This window comes from Carcharhinus amblyrhynchos, chromosome 26 (assembly GCF_965287045.1).
Source record: "Carcharhinus amblyrhynchos chromosome 26, sCarAmb.v2.hapA, whole genome shotgun sequence".
Lineage (NCBI taxonomy): Eukaryota > Metazoa > Chordata > Chondrichthyes > Carcharhiniformes > Carcharhinidae > Carcharhinus > Carcharhinus amblyrhynchos.
The window spans coordinates 18,789,621-18,807,101 of record NC_137349.1 but is presented as its reverse complement, the minus strand read 5'-3'; the positions used below and the strand labels follow the sequence as shown (position 1 = coordinate 18,807,101).

At 39.1% G+C, this 17,481-nt stretch overlaps 1 protein-coding gene across 4 annotated transcripts in view; it reads right to left on the bottom strand.

The window, feature by feature from the left end:
- LOC145358852 (casein kinase I) overlaps positions 1-17,208 on the bottom strand; it is a 98,870-nt gene extending 81,662 nt beyond the window's left edge. For all 4 annotated transcript variants that reach the window (XM_080213187.1, XM_080213189.1, XM_080213188.1 and 1 more), the window contains exon 1: positions 17,011-17,208. The gene's annotated coding sequence lies outside the window, so the exon portion shown is untranslated. The remainder of the gene's footprint in view (positions 1-17,010) is intronic.
- Between the last annotated feature and the right edge of the window lie 273 nt (positions 17,209-17,481).

Here is a 17,481-nt window from a genome sequence, read left to right as displayed (position 1 = left end):
GTTGATTTTGTAACCTCAACATTTGGGTTTCTCACTTAGTGTGGAGTTACAGCTTTTGTTTTGCCCTTCAACAGATGCTGGTCATCCTCCAGTGTCTTATTCAGGCACCATTATTCACATGCAAGCTTTGGCACTGAGTGATGGCACAACAGTTAAGATCGATCTTGTGCCAACTCAATATTTGCACCTACATGTAACCCTGCTGGAAGTGCAGCAGTCAAGTATGAGCCTCGACATGCATCGCTTTCTTGTCTTCCTGTCTCCAAACTAGACCCTCAAGGTCAATTATAGTTGCCCAATTATAATGGCTGAGATCAGTTAACCCATGGTGTTGAAGCCTGGGCATGCTCTGACGTATCATTCAGCCATGCACAGGATAAACTTCCTGAGCATTAGGATGGCCCATCTTATAATAATTTTCTGTCAAATAGTACATAAACTTTGCTATACAAAGGCACTAATGAGCTTGACAACATTATGTAGATGTTATTTCAAATCAGCCCAAGACTACACAAACTCACATTACATTCTACATTTTCAGCAGGAAAGGTCTCTTCCTTTTATGTTTTAACATCTGACAAGAAACTAAAAGTTAATACTGTCTGGACTTAGTAATGGTCCTGTTGGTGGCTTCTCGGATTAACAAGTATCTTGAGTTGGTTGAGAAGCTTTAAAAAGCAAAGCAATAAAATGGTATCTAATTTGGTAGGAAGGGAATGTTTCTGTTGCTTAAGTGGTTGTCACCGTCAATTACTAATTTGGGTCCTTTGTCATAATGTAGATTAGAAAATGTAGGAGCAGATAAGGTGGTTAAGGAGGAATTATTCTCCCCTCAGCCAAATAATTATGTCAGTGAACGGTTTTGCTTATTTCCAAGTCCTGAATCATTAGTAAAATATTCTAAACCCTGCAATTGTTTATTGTGCACGTGAACCAATATCTTCTGCACAGGTCAGCTGTAGTTGCACCACAGATGTTTGAAGTTTGCAGACTCAAATGGGGAGTGGAGCTGAAAATGCCTTCAGCAAAATTTGCTTTCTGGCTCAGATACTTGACACAATAAATCACTGCTGGATAAAAACTTTTTTTTTAAATTGTAAAAATGCACTGATGTGAAATAGGATTTAAAAATTCACAGGCTAAGTTTCTTCTGCAACTCAAGTTAGACCCAAATGTGTGTCCAATATCACACCCATTTTGCCAACACAAAACTGCTAATCTAATTGAAATACAGTCAAACTTACAATGGGCAAACACAGTGGAGACCATCAAAACCTAAAGTGCTAACTCTCAATATATTTCTTTTAAGCATGAACTTTTAAGTTCCAGCTCATTGAACCATAATTCATACACATCAGATTCAGCAGTTTTAGCATCCTGAAATCAAGGGAACTTTTCAATTTTTAACGTGAGCCACATTTATAAAAATTCAAAGGTGACAGAAGAGGAAGATTTCAGCAAGATTTTGTTTTCAAAAAATTGCATTAGAACACCAGATGATTTTCTTTCTTGCAGTGTCCGAAAATCTGGTTAAGTGCGACTGCAATAGGAGAATGCACACATTTCAGAATTGTGGATGTTGGCCAGATTTGAGAGCAGAGATTGCTTTAATGAAGCAATTGAGGAGACTTGATGTATTGTAGTTATGCACTTAACTCACTTACACCCAGTTAGTTTGCACTCAAATTACATCCAATACTGGTTTTGAGTAAATACGGAGGAAACTCCCAGACCAGATAATGCATCATTTAGTACTACACAGTATCTTCATAACACTGGACTCATACAGTAATATTACTGGACTAGCAATCTGTAGGTTTGGACTAACATTTGGCAGAGTACAAATCTCACCAAGGATATCTGGTAATTTAAATTGATTAATAAATCTGGAATAAAATGCTACTTACATTAATCATGAATGGATTGTCATTAAAACTCAGTTGGGTTATTAATGACCTTCATGGGAGGCAAATCGGTCATCCTTACAGAGTCTGGCCTACATACGACTCCAAATCCACACTAACATGGTTGATTTTTAAATGCCTTCTGAAATGGACAAGCCATTTAGTTGTGTCAAACTGCTACAGAAGAAAGCACAGAACTGAAATGATTTAAAAAGGGCAATTAGGGGAAGGCTCACATTCCAAAAAAAACGGAAAGAAAGAAGATGCAAATGCGTACATTTTAAACCAAGTGTTGAAAGTCTTTGTCCTTTGACATCAAGACAGCATTCGACTGAGCACACTGAGAAGTCTGTTATTAATAAGGTTTTTTTTTATAAAATCAAAGAATAGAGTAAATAGTACAATGGATGGCTATAATGTAAAACCTTTATAATTCACGGCTTAGGCCCAAGCTCGTTCTTAAAAAAAATGCTGTTAGACCTCAAAAAGAGGGTACTGAGGAGAATTACTTGAATGGACGCAGGACACTTAGTTACACAGAAATACAGAAGCTGGCTTTATGCACCTGATGCAAAAATGAAAAGGGAGATTTAATCAAGATGTTCAGAATCATGAAGAAGAGAAACTCTCTCTGGTGTTGAAGGCACAGATTTAAGATAATACCAAAAGAAGCTAGGGAGTGATGAAGGGATTTTTTTCCCCCCCCCCTTAATACATAGTGCATTATGATCTGGAATAAGCTGCCTGAAAAGGGTAGTGGAAGTTTCAATAACTCTCAAAAAGGGAATCTTACAAATACTTCAAGGGAGAGCTTTTCCAAAGAGCTTTGCAGATACAATGGGCTGAATATTAGAATGGCCTCCTTCTGTGCACAATGATTCTGTAAGCACAATTTCAAAAAACAAAAGCTAGGAGGCTGCAAAAGGAAAACCCTTCCTCTCACATATATTTGATGTAAAGGAAGATGATAAATGGTTATCAGATATCAGTCATGTAGACAGAATGTCAGGAGTTCCTTAAGGACTCACATTTTTAGACCAACTATCCTTTGCTGTCCTGCGCACCATCACAAAGTCAGAAATGGAACATTCGCTGATAATTCCAGCATTCAATTCCATTTGCAACTTCAGTGGGGTGAGAGGGTGCATCAAATACAAAAAAGAGACAGAGGGAAGAAAAGCATAAAAGCTAGAGGAAGGATGAAAGAGTAAAATGGGGCAAGAAAAAAGTGGAAAAAAAAGATAAAACTAATCAGAAAGGTCATTGTTTGTTTTGAAGACAGGTTGTCTTTTCCCACAAAGATTCATTTGTTAATTACATTGAAACAAGTTATTTTTAATGGATTCAAATGTTATCAATATAAATACCGGTCCACGAAGTCCTATACACGCCCTTGATTTCTGAACAAATGCTGCAGGTCACTTTATGTATAAAGCTGTAAACTCAACATCAAGACCACAAGAAAACTCAGGTGCACTCAACAAGAGAACAAGTGCACCTGAAGATGATCCGTCCTGCAATATTTTCCAAAATCATTTGCATTCTTCTGCCACTAATGATGAGAATTATTTGAACAGGCGACAATCCTAACAAACGATTCATTTCAAAGGACTGTTTAAGTGGATACAAAGGCACAGTACAACTAGCTTGAACTAATGCAGCAAGGCAACTGGCTTCTCACAATATTGAAAACTGTAAAAGTTAGTTTTGATGCCTGGGACAGCACAATCCTGGCTCCCCCAAGCAAAATGGCATCCTGTGCACTGGTTTTATTATTTCAAAGGATAAGAGTATGTAGGATTGTTGCGAATCCTTTCTGAAACCCATCAAGCGTACATATACACAGTGAAAACAACAGAAAATTATTTGGCTTCAACAGCATGTCATTGTCAATGGAGGAGACTATGACGTAGTGGTATTGTCACTAGATTAGAATCCAGATTCACAGGGTAAGACCTGGGTTTGAATCCCAACAAGGCAGATGGTGAAATTTGAATTCAGTAAAAATCTGGAATTAAAAAAAGTGTAATGATGACAATGAAACCATTGTTGATTGTAATTAAAAACTCATCTGGCTCACCGATGTCCTTTAGGGAAGGAGGTCTGCTGTCCCTACCTGGTCCCACCTACATGTGACTCCAGAGCCACAGCAATGTGGTTGACTCTCAAATGCCCTCTGAAAATGGAGGGCAATTAGGAATGGGGAAAAAAAAGAAGGGCGCAGCCAGTGATGCCCACATCCTGTAAAACGAATATAAGTATAGATTCAACAAGATTAAAATGAGCCTTCAAAGAAAAGAAATGCAACATTTACAATGTCTCTGCTCCAGTGATATAATACTGTCTAACTTGGACCCAGACTGCAGGCAGCTACAAGTATCAGGAACATAGCTGCACACTCAATCCTGTTTGGCCTTATATTGTCTTGTTTGCAGGTTTATGCTAATTTGTGTGGACCTGGGAGTTTGGAAAGTGATTTTAAATGGTGTTTCTGCTTTGGTTAAAAAAGTCATAAATCAGAACACAAATATATCTACAATTTAAAAATATTGCAAACTAATGGCATAGAGTTAAAATCTGCATGTGGCACCAGAAACTCCATGGCAAGCACCCATGCAGCCCACCATAAGCCCATCTCTCACGGGTTTTACGTTGGCGTTTTAACTCCAGTTGGAAGCTGAAGTCCTCACATTTGGGAAATTTGGAAATTTGGTTTCGATTGTTTTTATTATGGAGAAAATTAGTACTCTGCTCATCACCCAATATTAACAATACCCACCTCGGAGCATGTAAGATCACTCCCCAGATACTGGTCTGAAATCGTCAGCTGCAACGTAATGTATTGGGCATTCTGTTCATATGAGGATCACTCAATTCAGTTCATTTAAATCTCTGCACTAGCTTATACTTGCTGGCAGTGTGGAAGATACAAGAAATCAAATGACTGTGGTACAAAACACTGGTTATCAGCAACTTATTACAACATTAATATTTACACAGCCCAGCAATCTTATCTCTTGGTCACAACTTTCCAGTACTCGATTATCAGCTGCTGCCACAGACTGGAGGGTTGCAAACGTTAAATACCCTTTTAAAAAAGGAGAAAAATTACAAACCTGGTAACCACAGGCCAGTCAACCTGGTAGTGGGGAAACTTTCAGAGCCAAAAATATGGAACAAAATTTTTTCTTATTTTGGAAAAGCATGGGCTAATAATGAAAGTTAGCATGGATGTGTGAAAACCCTATTTGACCAACTTGATTTGACGCCTCTGATGAAGGAATGGAGAGTTGAAGAAGGAGGTATGATTGATGCAGAAGTTGACCTTCTGAAGGCATTTCACAAAGCATCACATTATAGACATGCTAGAAAAAGTAATGGGTTAAAAAGGGATATATAGATACAAAATTGACTTCAGGGATTGAGTGGGAGAATACAATAGTGTTCCCCAAAGGTTGGTATCAGGGTCACTACTCTTGACGTATAATAATGAAATTATGCCTTGCATATGCCAACTGAAAGTTTCAGATGTCTTAAAACTTGGAAACAGTTTAAAAAAATGAGCAGCATAGGAACAGACATTGGGGGGACAGAGGCTGGTAAAAATGAGCAGGCACATGGCAGATCAAATTTAACAATTAAATTTTAAGGCTGGTGCAGGAACCCCCATGGGACAATGGGATAAATTTAGAAGGCTGTTAAAAAAAAGGAAGTCTGTCATTATTAATAAATATGTTGAATCATTTATTTATTAAAAAATTTGTGACTTGGCTGCAGTTGGAACATTGCATCTAATTCTGAGCACCACACTTTAGAAAGGATGTGGAGGCTTGGGGGTGGGTGCTGCAGAGATTTGCAAGAACAGTACCAAAAATTGGACTTCCTCGTGAAGCAATAGTGGACGCTATTTGATGAGCAAAAAGGTTTAAGAGGAGATTTGATAAGAGGCATGCAAAAACATGTATGGGTTTGATAAGAGTAAACTTTCTCAGAAGTCTAAGGAAATTTGGCATGTCAGCTACAACTCCCACCAACTTTTACAGATGCACCACAGAAAGCATTCTTTCCGGTTGTATCACAGTTTGGTATGGCTCCTGTTATGCCCAAGACCTTAAGAAATTACAAAAGGTTGTGAATGTATCCCAATCCATCATGCAAACCAGCCTCCCATCCGTTGACCCTGTCTACGCTCCTGGCTGCATCAGCAAAAAAAGTCCCCACGCACACCGGACATTTTCTCTTCCACTTTCCTCTGTCGGGGAAGATACAAAAATCTGAGGTCACATACCAACCGACTCGAGAACAGCTTCTTCCCTGCTGTGATCAAACATTTGAATGGACCTATCCTGCATTAAGTTGATCTTTCTCTACACCCGAGCTTTGACCGTAACACCACATTCTGCACTCTCCTTTCCTTCCCCACGTGCGGTATGCTTTGTCTGTACAGCACGCAAGAAACAATACTTTTCACTGTATATTAACACATGCGACAATAATGAATCAAATCAAAAATAAATGAGAAGGAACTGTTTCTATTGATAGGAAGGTCAGTAACTAAAAGGATATATTTAAGATGACTGATTTAAGGATCGTTTTCATTTTTAAAAAAATACAAGTTCTGACTTGAAATGCACCATCTGAAAGCAGATTCAACTGCAACACAAAAATTGGATAAATACACGAATGAATTTTTTTTAAGACAGTGCTGCGTAGAAAGAGCAGGGGAATGGGATGAACTGAATAGCTTTACCAAAGGAGATGTGACAATGGTCCCCGAGTTGTATGATTCTATACCATAGTCACAAAAAAAAGATACACGCCTTGGATTTTCCCCACACAAGATGAACTAATTGCAAACAACCCAACGAATTTAATACAAAAACATATCCCACAGGGAGAGATTAGGAAAATAGAACTCACAGGACAAACTGTATTATATACATGGTCAATAAAACAAAAGGTCCAGGTCTATGAATTGCTCTTAAATCCTTTCAGACACCAAATGTGCAATGGGGAAAGTTAAGGAAGGAACTATATTTCCACCCCCTTCCAAATGTAATGCTGAGTAAATGAAGGTACAAAGTGACATCTGCTCCATGCAATTAATAGACTGATGAGCAACAGAAATCAGTTTTAAAGGTTATCACAGCATACTGTTTATCAATAGATTACCACCAATGGTGTTACAAAGTATGTTTATATCAAAGGTTATGGGACAAAGTTTGAATTTATTTCTTAGTGTCACAAGTAGGCTTACATTAACTCTACAATGAAGTTACTGTAAAAATCCCTGCATCACCACACTCCAGCACCTGTTCAGGTACACTGAGGGAAAATTTAGCATGGCCAGCATGTCTGTTGGACTGTGGGAGGAAATTGGAGCACCAGGAGGAAACCTACACTGACATGGGGAGAATGTGAAGACTGCACAGACAGTGACCCAAATCAGGAAATAGAACCCAGGTACCTACCACTGACAGATCAAGTGTATCATCGACATGCTGTGTGTGCTTGGCTGAAGTCATTAGGTTACATTTTAGCTTCATTTGAAGCAATTTTTAAAAAGTGGCATCTCAGCCTTTTGGCTAAGATGCAAATGAGATCAAGCCTTGGAGAAGCTATGCCTACTCCAATCAATTTGGATCATGTAGGTCAAGCCCAATACAGGAGGTGAGAGCCCTGTCTTGTCAGCTTGGATTGGGAATGTCTCAACTTGTTGAGACTCTGAATTGGACTTGATTTGGTTGAATTGGAATATAAAAAAAACCCACTGTGCCACCCACACGCCTTTGCTGCTAGGGATTTCCAGCATCTAGAGTGAGTGAGTACTTTGCTTCTGTATCTTCCTGATTTCTATGGCTAAGCAACATGGTGAATGTGTACCACATGGGCCACTGAGTGTAAGGAATTCAGCACAAGAAATATGTTGTGCTAGAATTTAGCCAGTTAAAACTGCTGCTTTCAAGCGGCTTAATAGTTCTTTGTTACAGTGAAACTTCAAAGCTGTTCTGTCCTTTACTTGATCACCTTAATTAAATCAATGTTCAATTTAAAAAAATGAAGCCAAGCTTTGTTTACATTTATGAATAATTTGGTATCAGCAGAAAGTTTCAAAACTTGTTTTGAAACATTTCATATAGGCAAGTTATTGGCTAGACATCACTGCGGCTAAGAATTGTGAAAGTTGCAGATTCCAGTCACAAGTAAGTATTTCTAACCCAGATCAAAAATGCAAGGTTCCAAAAAAAAACGCCAAGCTAGAAATCAGTTCGAGGCCAAACACCAAAGACAGTTTTGAATATTATTTATTTTCCACTCAGCAAGATGGCTGGTTTCATCACTGAAGATTTTATCAGTTCACTCAGCATCAGTTCAAACACTCGGACTTGTACAGAACATCTCAGGTGCATATTAAAGGGTTTCCTATTTAGTTCCAACCAAGAATGACGTCACTACTGCACCCACATTCATTTGTTAATAAAATTTTCAAAACCTCCAAGAGCTGGGAAGACACCAAATCTGTTAGGGTCAAAAAACAGAAAAAAGACAGATGTGTGGTTTAGGTGTTGAACCTTCAGGGAGGACTGATGTACAGCAGGTAACTTTCAGATGTTTTGCAGACCTGCAACATTTTTCCATTTTCTAAGCCAGCTAATTCCAAGAAACACAATGTTATCACAGTTTACTACCAATTATGGGACAGTTTTGTGCTGAAACTGATGACCTGCACTACCAACAGCCGAGCTGGACCTAACAGAAGTGTAAAACGTGGTAAACAAAACAACCTCCAGCTTAAAAGTTGTCAGAGTGCAATTGATTGCCTCTGGAAAGAAAATTAGCATATCATGGTCCAAAAGCAATGTATAACTTTGCAATGAACTCCTCTGATCTTGTTAGTTCGGGTTGTCAAATAACAGTTAATCCTGCTCACTACATCATGCCATTGCGACAAAAGAAACTACAGTTCAGATTCACTCAAAGTTCCAATTACAAAATGAGATAATTGTCCATACAACATTTCAATCTCAGTTGAGCCACCTAAAAGTAGGTTAATTGCATCCTACTGCCCCTTGTGCAGAGAACAGTACAAGGACTAAAGGGGTGCAAGAGAGAGGAGAAAGTCCTGAAAATAAAAACCAGCTCTTTGGACAAAAGGAAGAAATTGAATAGAAATAAATGTAGTTACCATACTGTAACAAAATGGAGTTGAGTCAGAACAGCAAGTCCTGACAGTAGTGGGGGAGAAAATAAAGGAAATGCAATGTGCAGATTCGTTCAATGTATATATTAATAACTGATGACAAATTACATTACATCAGTAGTGGAAAAGTTTATTTATTAGCGTCACAAGTAGGCTTACATTAACATTTCTTTGAAGTTACTGTGAAAATTCCCTAGTCACCACACTCCGCCACCTATCCAGGTACACAGAGAATTTTGCATGGCCAAGTAACCTATAGGGCTGGATCTTTCTCTCTCCCACAGGGTTCTCAAACTAGATCTATCTAAAGCGTTTAGAAGATTTTCTTACAAATGCTGCTTCTATTCCCAGAACTGAATAGTTACTCAACAGTGATATAGTAACAAAATCAAGGTCTAATTGCCTCTCTGTAAAATAAAACTATCCATTACTTCACCCAAGGCTCAATATTCCCACAGATGAGATTTGTATTCTTAGGTACGAAGGGAAGTGGTGAAGATTTGGTCTGCAAATAACTACTCCAAACACGGTGACGTTTGATTAAATGGAGTTCTAAATTTCTGAACACATTAAATACTTTAAATAAATTATTGGAGGCATTATTACTCCTACGCTCAGAAATTCAAGTTGTGAATGGAAAAAATAGAAAATTCAGTCACCTAGCTATAAATATTCTTCCAATTTGCAACAAATTCAACATACTGTCAGAGGTGGATTAGCCCACATTGTTCAGCCTAGAGGTCCATTTACAGAATTTAAACAGAGCAACTGAAAGACCCGCTCTGGAGAGCAAATAGCTGCATTACAAAGCTTTAGGAGATGGTCACTAAGTGCTCTGTACACGCGTAATTTTCCTTAATAACTTCTTTACCTTTCAGTACAAGTGAGATAATTGTCACAGTCCTCCTTGCTCACGAGGCATAGTATTTCAGTTACAAACGAACATCCGTTGCATTTACAATAGCGGAATACCACTTAACATAGGTTTATCTTATGCAGCAAACTCTTGAACTAACAGTAAAATGGTGATTGAACACCAACCTCAAATTGCACAAATAAGCAATTTAAGCTCAAAATATACATATATTATTTATAAAATGAAAACTTGCTCAAAATGTTCTTTCAAACTTGCAGTAACAGTAATTCAAGTTTTAGCTCCAAATTGTTTTGGCGCTTAAACCATGAGTGGTTATTAATGAAACAACTCATTTGCTTTTCAATATATTAAAATATATACCGCACTATATCCAAGCTAGCTGAGTGGAATACATCCTAGGTTGCTGCAAGGACAAAAAAGGTAGAAATAGTAGAAACTTTCAATCAGTATTCGTTACAGGATTAACAGGCCTCCAATGCTCTGGCGCTATCTTATTATAATATTCAACAAAGTAGAGGGGGATAAAGCCAGAAACTGCAGACTGTCAGCCAAACAAATATTGGAGTGGGTAAGTTACAGGAAAATCATCACCGGGGGCAAAATAAATTTTTTCCAAGGAGGGCCTTGGTGAGGCCACACCTAGAATATTGCATACAGCTTTGGTCTCTTTTTCTGAGAAAGGATGTTCTTGCTCGAGGGAGTGTAGTGAAGGTTTACTAGGCTGATTCTGTGGATGGTGAGATGATGAATGAGGAGACGTTGACTAGGTTAGCATTGTTTTTGCTGGAGTTCAACTGAATTGAAGGGAGGACACTTCCAGTGGTGGGGGGAGTCCAAAACCCGGGGTCACAGTCTCAGGATTTGGGGTAAACCATTTAGGACGGAGATGAGGAGATATTTCTTCACCCAAAGAGTGGTGAGTCCGTGGAATTCATTACCACGGGAAGTAGTTGATGCCAAAACATTGAATGTATTCTAGAGGCAGCTAGATATAGCACTTGAGATGAATAGGATCAAAGGTTACGGGGACAAAGAAGGATTAGGATGATCAGCCGTGATCATGATGAATGGTAGAGCAGGCTCGAAGGGCCACATGGCCTTCTCCTACCTTCTATGTTTTTATGAGAGCAGGCATGGACTTGCTAATAGGCAAATCATGTCTGAATGTGTTAGAATTCTTTGATGTGGCAACAAAGAAAATTGCTCAAAATAGTCCAGTAGATATACATGTGGACTTTTGCAAGGCATTTGTCAAAGTGCCATTAGGAAGCTGGAAACCTGGGGAATTAAGGGGAAAGTAAAGACATAAAATTGGCTCAGTGACAGGAAACAGAGTGGTGGATGTATGTTTTGCAAATTGGGAGATGGTTTACATATCCTCAGCATCTCTTGGCAAAACAAAGTGACCAACAGAGGTCATGGAGCATGCTAATTCCATCAGCATACGCACTGCAAAGCCAGTGACGTCAGCTCTGGTTCAGCTATATTCATTGGATGAATGACTGTTGAACATCCAACGATCTTCTGTACAGTCAATTAGCTGCTGGGCAATGTCCAAATGATTTGGGTACATTAATGGAATGGTAATTGCATCTCAAATGAAAATTAAGGTCTCAAATTAAAGAGAACGAAAAAAAACTAATACTTCTCATTTACTTGGGAGTATAATGGGTACTTTTAACTTTTTTGTATGTCGTAAGTAATAGGAAATGATTGGCATGGCCCACAACAGACCTTTGTATAGGCTACTCAAAAAAAAAATCTCTGGGTGTTTCAGCATTGAACAGAACCAGTACAGTAGAAAATTGTTTTGTTCAGGAAATCTTTTTTTCTCTGCAGAAGCTTGTGGTACACTCCTACACGTGTAATGAGCTGGTTATAAAAGAAATACAAAGCATTTATTCTTCCAGCTGCATACAAGACAAATTTTGAAAATAATTCATGTGCAATTTTCTTGTAAGTATAAACTATTTCAATTAAAATTCCAAATTTACATTTTTCCCAGTAACATTCAGCTCCAATTGTATTTTCAAATCAGAATTCTTGAACACTTTGTTTTACATAATGTGTCAGCTTTCTACCAGAAGTACCCAGGTTTGAATCTGTTAGTGCAAGTTTCACTCCAAAAACAAATGAACTTGGACAATGCCATTGATAGTGATTAGACAAGTGAGCATCCCATCCGCATTTAATGTCCAGGCAGAAACACATTCCCAGAGGAGTCACTTAACAAAGAGGATCAAGATTTGTGGATGACTTTTCTCTCCCAAGACCAAGATCACAGAACATTTTTGGTTTTCCACTACGGTCTAGATAAAATCAACTCATTCATTACAGGTCACAAGTCTCGTCATGGAACTTTTGGTTGACATAGCCCCAGACCAGACTATGAAACACATATACTCAATAAGTCAATGGACATGCAAGATATTTTCCAAATTGTTTTTGCATATTTATACTATCAACAGAAACAAGCCTGATGAAATGCATTATAAATATATATTAAAAGTAAGAGCCAGTGGCAATGCATCATATGTATGACGCACTGCAGCAAATTGCCAAGACTCCTTCAAAAGCACCTTCCAAAGCCATGACGTGTACCCCTAGAAGAATATAAACAGCAGATGCTTGGGTATCTCACCACCTCCAAGTTTGCCGGCACAACATAGGCCACCTTAACATCATTTTTGCACTGCCACTTGATTCAAGTCCTAGAATTCCCTCTCTGACAGCACATGTCAACTGCAGCAGTCTAAGTTAGTTCACACGCACTTTCTCAAGAGCAATTAGGGATGGGAAATAAATGCTGCCCTTCCCAGTGATGTACATATCTCCAGAACAAATGGGGGGAAAAAAAGTGATTGAGGCCATCACTCAAAAAAAAATTAACAAGTTTACTTTATTAGAAAGGCAAAGTTTCTTAGATTTCAATGCCATAAAACTAAATAGTTGCTGGTGACCATTCTCCTGCTTTAACTTTTACTCTGTAGGAAAGCGTTAGGCTTCCTCTCAATTTCAGCTTTCAATGCATTAATGCATTGGACCTTTTGCCATCCTTTAAGAGACAGTGCTGAGAATGACAAGCCCATGTACAAGAAATATATAATAAAAAAAGTTCTTACAAAGTACATGGCCTTGTATCATTACAAAAGGTCAGCAAGTTCAAGCTACTTACAAACCGAAGTCACGACAAAGTGTAATTTTGCATTATTATTCAAACAAACATGGCAAAGTTAAGTCTGTATCTTGGAGCAGATAATCCAATGCTGTAATGTACTCCAAAATTCACTAAGGTGCATTTACTGAAGATGTTGGAAGAGGAGAGCAGTAAACTTGCAACACTGCCAAATCACCAAGCAACCAAGTTAGTCACTATACAGGGAGAGATAGAGGAAAGGACACCCAAAAAATAATAAGGCCTCAAAGAGGTACAACTGACTTTTTTTGAACTACACAATGGATTACTGTTAGTTTCAAAGTCCTGAATAGATGAGGTTATTCAGCTTCCCACAACCAGGTCCTAGAATGAACCTACAGATAGGGGTGGAATTCTCCCATCTGGAGATGGGTCCCAGGGCAGGGGCAGGAACGTTGTGCATTTACTACTGTGGAGGCTGTCAGGAAAACACACTATATCTTCCAGCCCCAACCTCATTAATTATGCAACCAGGTGCTTTGTGCCATATTCCATGGCAGGTTTGGCCTGATGCCAAGAAGTCCGCTGTCATTTCAGAGCACCATATCGAAAAGGTTTCCAACGTTACTGATCCACTATTGAAAATAAAGATGGGCCACCAGGAGCACACAAGGCTGGAAGGTGGGCTTCGTCTAGGATATCCAAAATGGAACACCATGTAGATGCTTCCAACACACACTGTTGTAACGTTCTAGAATCCAGGGTTGCTGATGGTCTCCATTCCAAACTCTCGAAGCAGCCCCGGGCATTGATCAGTTAAATTTCGACATTCGTACACCGTGTTGTTCCATTTGCATACTGGTGTTTTCTTCCTGGTGTCATGGAGAATCTGGCCTTCATCTGCATCCCATTAGCAGGGTTCAAATCACTTTCATGGTAGCCAGTCAGTCTCCTGAGCCATCATGAGCTCAGCAGCGGAAGATCCCATGAGAAATTCACGCTGGCAAAAAAACGATTTTAGAATTTCACCCCTGGCCTGCCACTGTGGGGTCATGAGAGAATGCCACCCATTGTGATACTCCACAATTGCTTAGTTAGATAGATTACAAACATTATTAATTAAATATGCTAGAGTCATACAGCAGCAAAAAAGCTTTGTAACTATTACCCAAATACATAAAGGCTTGATCCTTTCTCTATCAGGTACAACTGAAATGTCATTTGGACTTAAAAAATGAGATAGTGCCCAGGATCCCATAAGGCAACAGTTCCATTTGCTGAGAAAAATTCCCAAAGGTAAATCACATTAAAGCTATGTTTCATCATGCGTTCAGTAATTCACTACAACATCGCAAACTGATATTTTAAAATGGAAGAGCAACATTTCAGCTTTTCCAGAACAGCAGAGGCAACTATGAAACATACTTCCAAGTGATATACAGGATTTGATAATATTCTTCTTCTCACACCCCGTGACTCCTATTTACATACATAATAGAATACATCTGTACCAAGTAACTTCTCTTACATCTGTAGCATTAAAAATAGTTTCCTAGGATACTGCACCAGCACTTCTCTACAGCTATAACTTAATTTGGATTTGAAAGTATGCATTTACTATAAAAAAAAGTAATTCAGTTTGAGTGCAGTGTATTTAAAAAAGTTGCTAGTTAAGCAATGCAACTGTCATGTAACTTTTTATTCATTCATCATTAGCATGTTTTGGCCAGATTGCACATCACTGAACATATCTGGATAGTATCCAAATGATTGCCCAAAGACGTCTGCTCTGATCAGTGCCACCCAGTAAACAACTTTAAAAATTCAAGAAAGATCCTGTGAGAAATTAAATGTTAATTTTTGAAAAATTACAACAATGGTCCTCATGTGGGTAGGAAGCCTTTCTGAAGGCCATCTTCCATTAAACTTAATTTGAGCTGTATAGTAAAATGTCACAGAACTAGAGTGGATTAAAAAAAAACTTGCTGGTGTTGGAGTCATAGCTCCCATTAGACTGTTTACCTATTACAAAATAGAATCCCGACAAATTATAAAATGATTTACATTCTGTGACAGTCGTGAGTTTTAAAAGACTGTTATGTTTTGGTTCTGTATCTTAAAAAGGAGTCATGTGACTTCTTCTGAAGGTCTGCCTAACTGCAAGCCTGGGTGGTTTGATTGTTAGAGATTAAAGACGGCCCAGATTGTTGTGCTGGGGAGAGGTGCACAATGTTTACACTTGGAGGGAACAGCAGCAGCTTGTGTGAAGAGTGAACAGATTGCAAAGTTCATAAGTCAGAGAAAAGTGCTGAGAACATCAGGTTGTAAAAGACTACTTTAAAATTGTCCATTTACTTCCAGGTCTCAGAGATAGCTAATCAACATTTCTAACTGGAATATAAGGGCCACATGATTCATAGTGCCAGGCAGATGACCTTTCAGGAGGGGAACGGTCCAAAACGTTCTCAAAAATTCTCAGACAAGATTAGCCTGCCCAGATTTGGGAGGAGAGCAGCTATGGGTAAAAAGTCACTACTTCACAAGAATGTGACTGTCTTTCCAATGCTCAGATTGAAAAGACAGAAGGCACTTAGGAGCCAGGAATCACTTTGGATTGATTCAGGAGAATTGAATGCTGAATTAAAAGAATAGCAAGGTATGTCAGTGAAGTGCATTTTCAGTTGTGCTAAATGAGAAAGGGTAATGTTTCATTTTGTGTTTTAATGTACAAATTACCAAAGATTGTGTTTAGTCAAGAGTACTTCTAATGTTTTATTACAGTAAAAGTTGAAAAAAGTCCGAAATCTCATCATGCCATCCATTCAGCTTTTAACTAGAAGTTCAGATTTCTTTTCAAAAGTGATTGCTGTCTATGGAGATCGTAACAATCCACATTACTCTTAATAATAACTTTGATCCTAAAGTGTCCTTCACACCTCAAACTCTTATCTGCCTTCTATTGGTTTAAATATGAATGATTTCAATACATTCACACTGCTGTACCAAGGAAGGGTAAATAACCACTGTCCATAAGGAACCATAGGCACCTCCCTATTAGTGAAATGATCATTTTGTTTCTAACTGGAAAGAACATGGACGGGTGGGCAGAAGAGAAAATGGAAATTAATACAGACAGGTACGATAAAAGTCATAAAATGTTGAGCATTTCACCTCTCAGTCCACAAGGATTGAATTTGATCCATCATATTCATGCTGTTCCCCATCCCTGGTGCCCTCTACTAAACACACTAAATATTTAATAGATCCAGACTTAAAATTTCCTAAGCACAAACTTACCTTTTTTTAGCCAATTCATCATCTGGTGGTTTCATGGCAATGCTACAACCTCACAACCTGACCCAGTAAAAACAGCCACTACCCGAAACACAGTAAGGAACCTGGTGCAATACAATGTGCAAATTCTCCCACGCCTAATGAAATACATATCAATAAATGCACACACCCTATACTGTACTACCATAAAAGCAAAATACTGTGAATGCTGGAAATCTGAAATACTGTTGGCCTGGACTTGAAAAGCAACTTGCAAAATCGATTAAAAATACATTTTTAATTTTTTTTAAAGTCTCTTCCTGTAGTGTTTTAAAGTGTTTCATCTACCATGGACGTCAGGGTTTCCAGTCACATCAACTGAAAGCTTTGCTGAGGAGGGGGGAGGGGGGAGGAGTAGGAGGATTTAGTTGATTTAAAAGCGACAGAGTCCACAGAGGCCTAGCCATACACAGCCGAGCCTAACCCTAAAAGTGATTCTTAGGAGAGAAATACACAAACCCTCCCAGGAGATCCATACATTTACACAAAAAAAAACACAGCCTCTCTCTCTCTCCCTCCCTCTTTTACCGCTCTGTGTTGGGAGGTGAGGAAGACTTACCCTAGGTCGGGCTTGCAGCAACAGCAGCTTCTTCCCTCATTTCTCTTCCTTCTGGGGGGCAGGGAAGGTGGGGGGGCTGTATTATCTTTTAATTCCTGTTTTAAATCTGTATATAAAACAATATAACCTCTTATCTGGCGGCTGAGCTTTTTCCTCCCCCTCTCTCTCTTTAAAGCCTATTTCCAATCCCCCAGCAACCAGGGCAACTCCTTCGCGCCTGCGCACAGACCGCCAGCCGGCAAACCAAACCTGCTGGCTCCTCTCCCGCGCGCTGATTGGTCAGCCCCCGCGGCTCCGTTAACGTTGCTCGCGGCGACGGCGCTTCTCATTAGGCAGGGCCACCTGTCAATCAAAAGGCACCACGGTCTCGCCCACCTCCCCTTCCTCCACCAAGTTTGGTTGAGCGGTGGGTGGGGGGCAGGGCCGAGGAGGAAAGTTGAGGCGAAAGTAGTTGCCGGGCGGAGGCTTCAT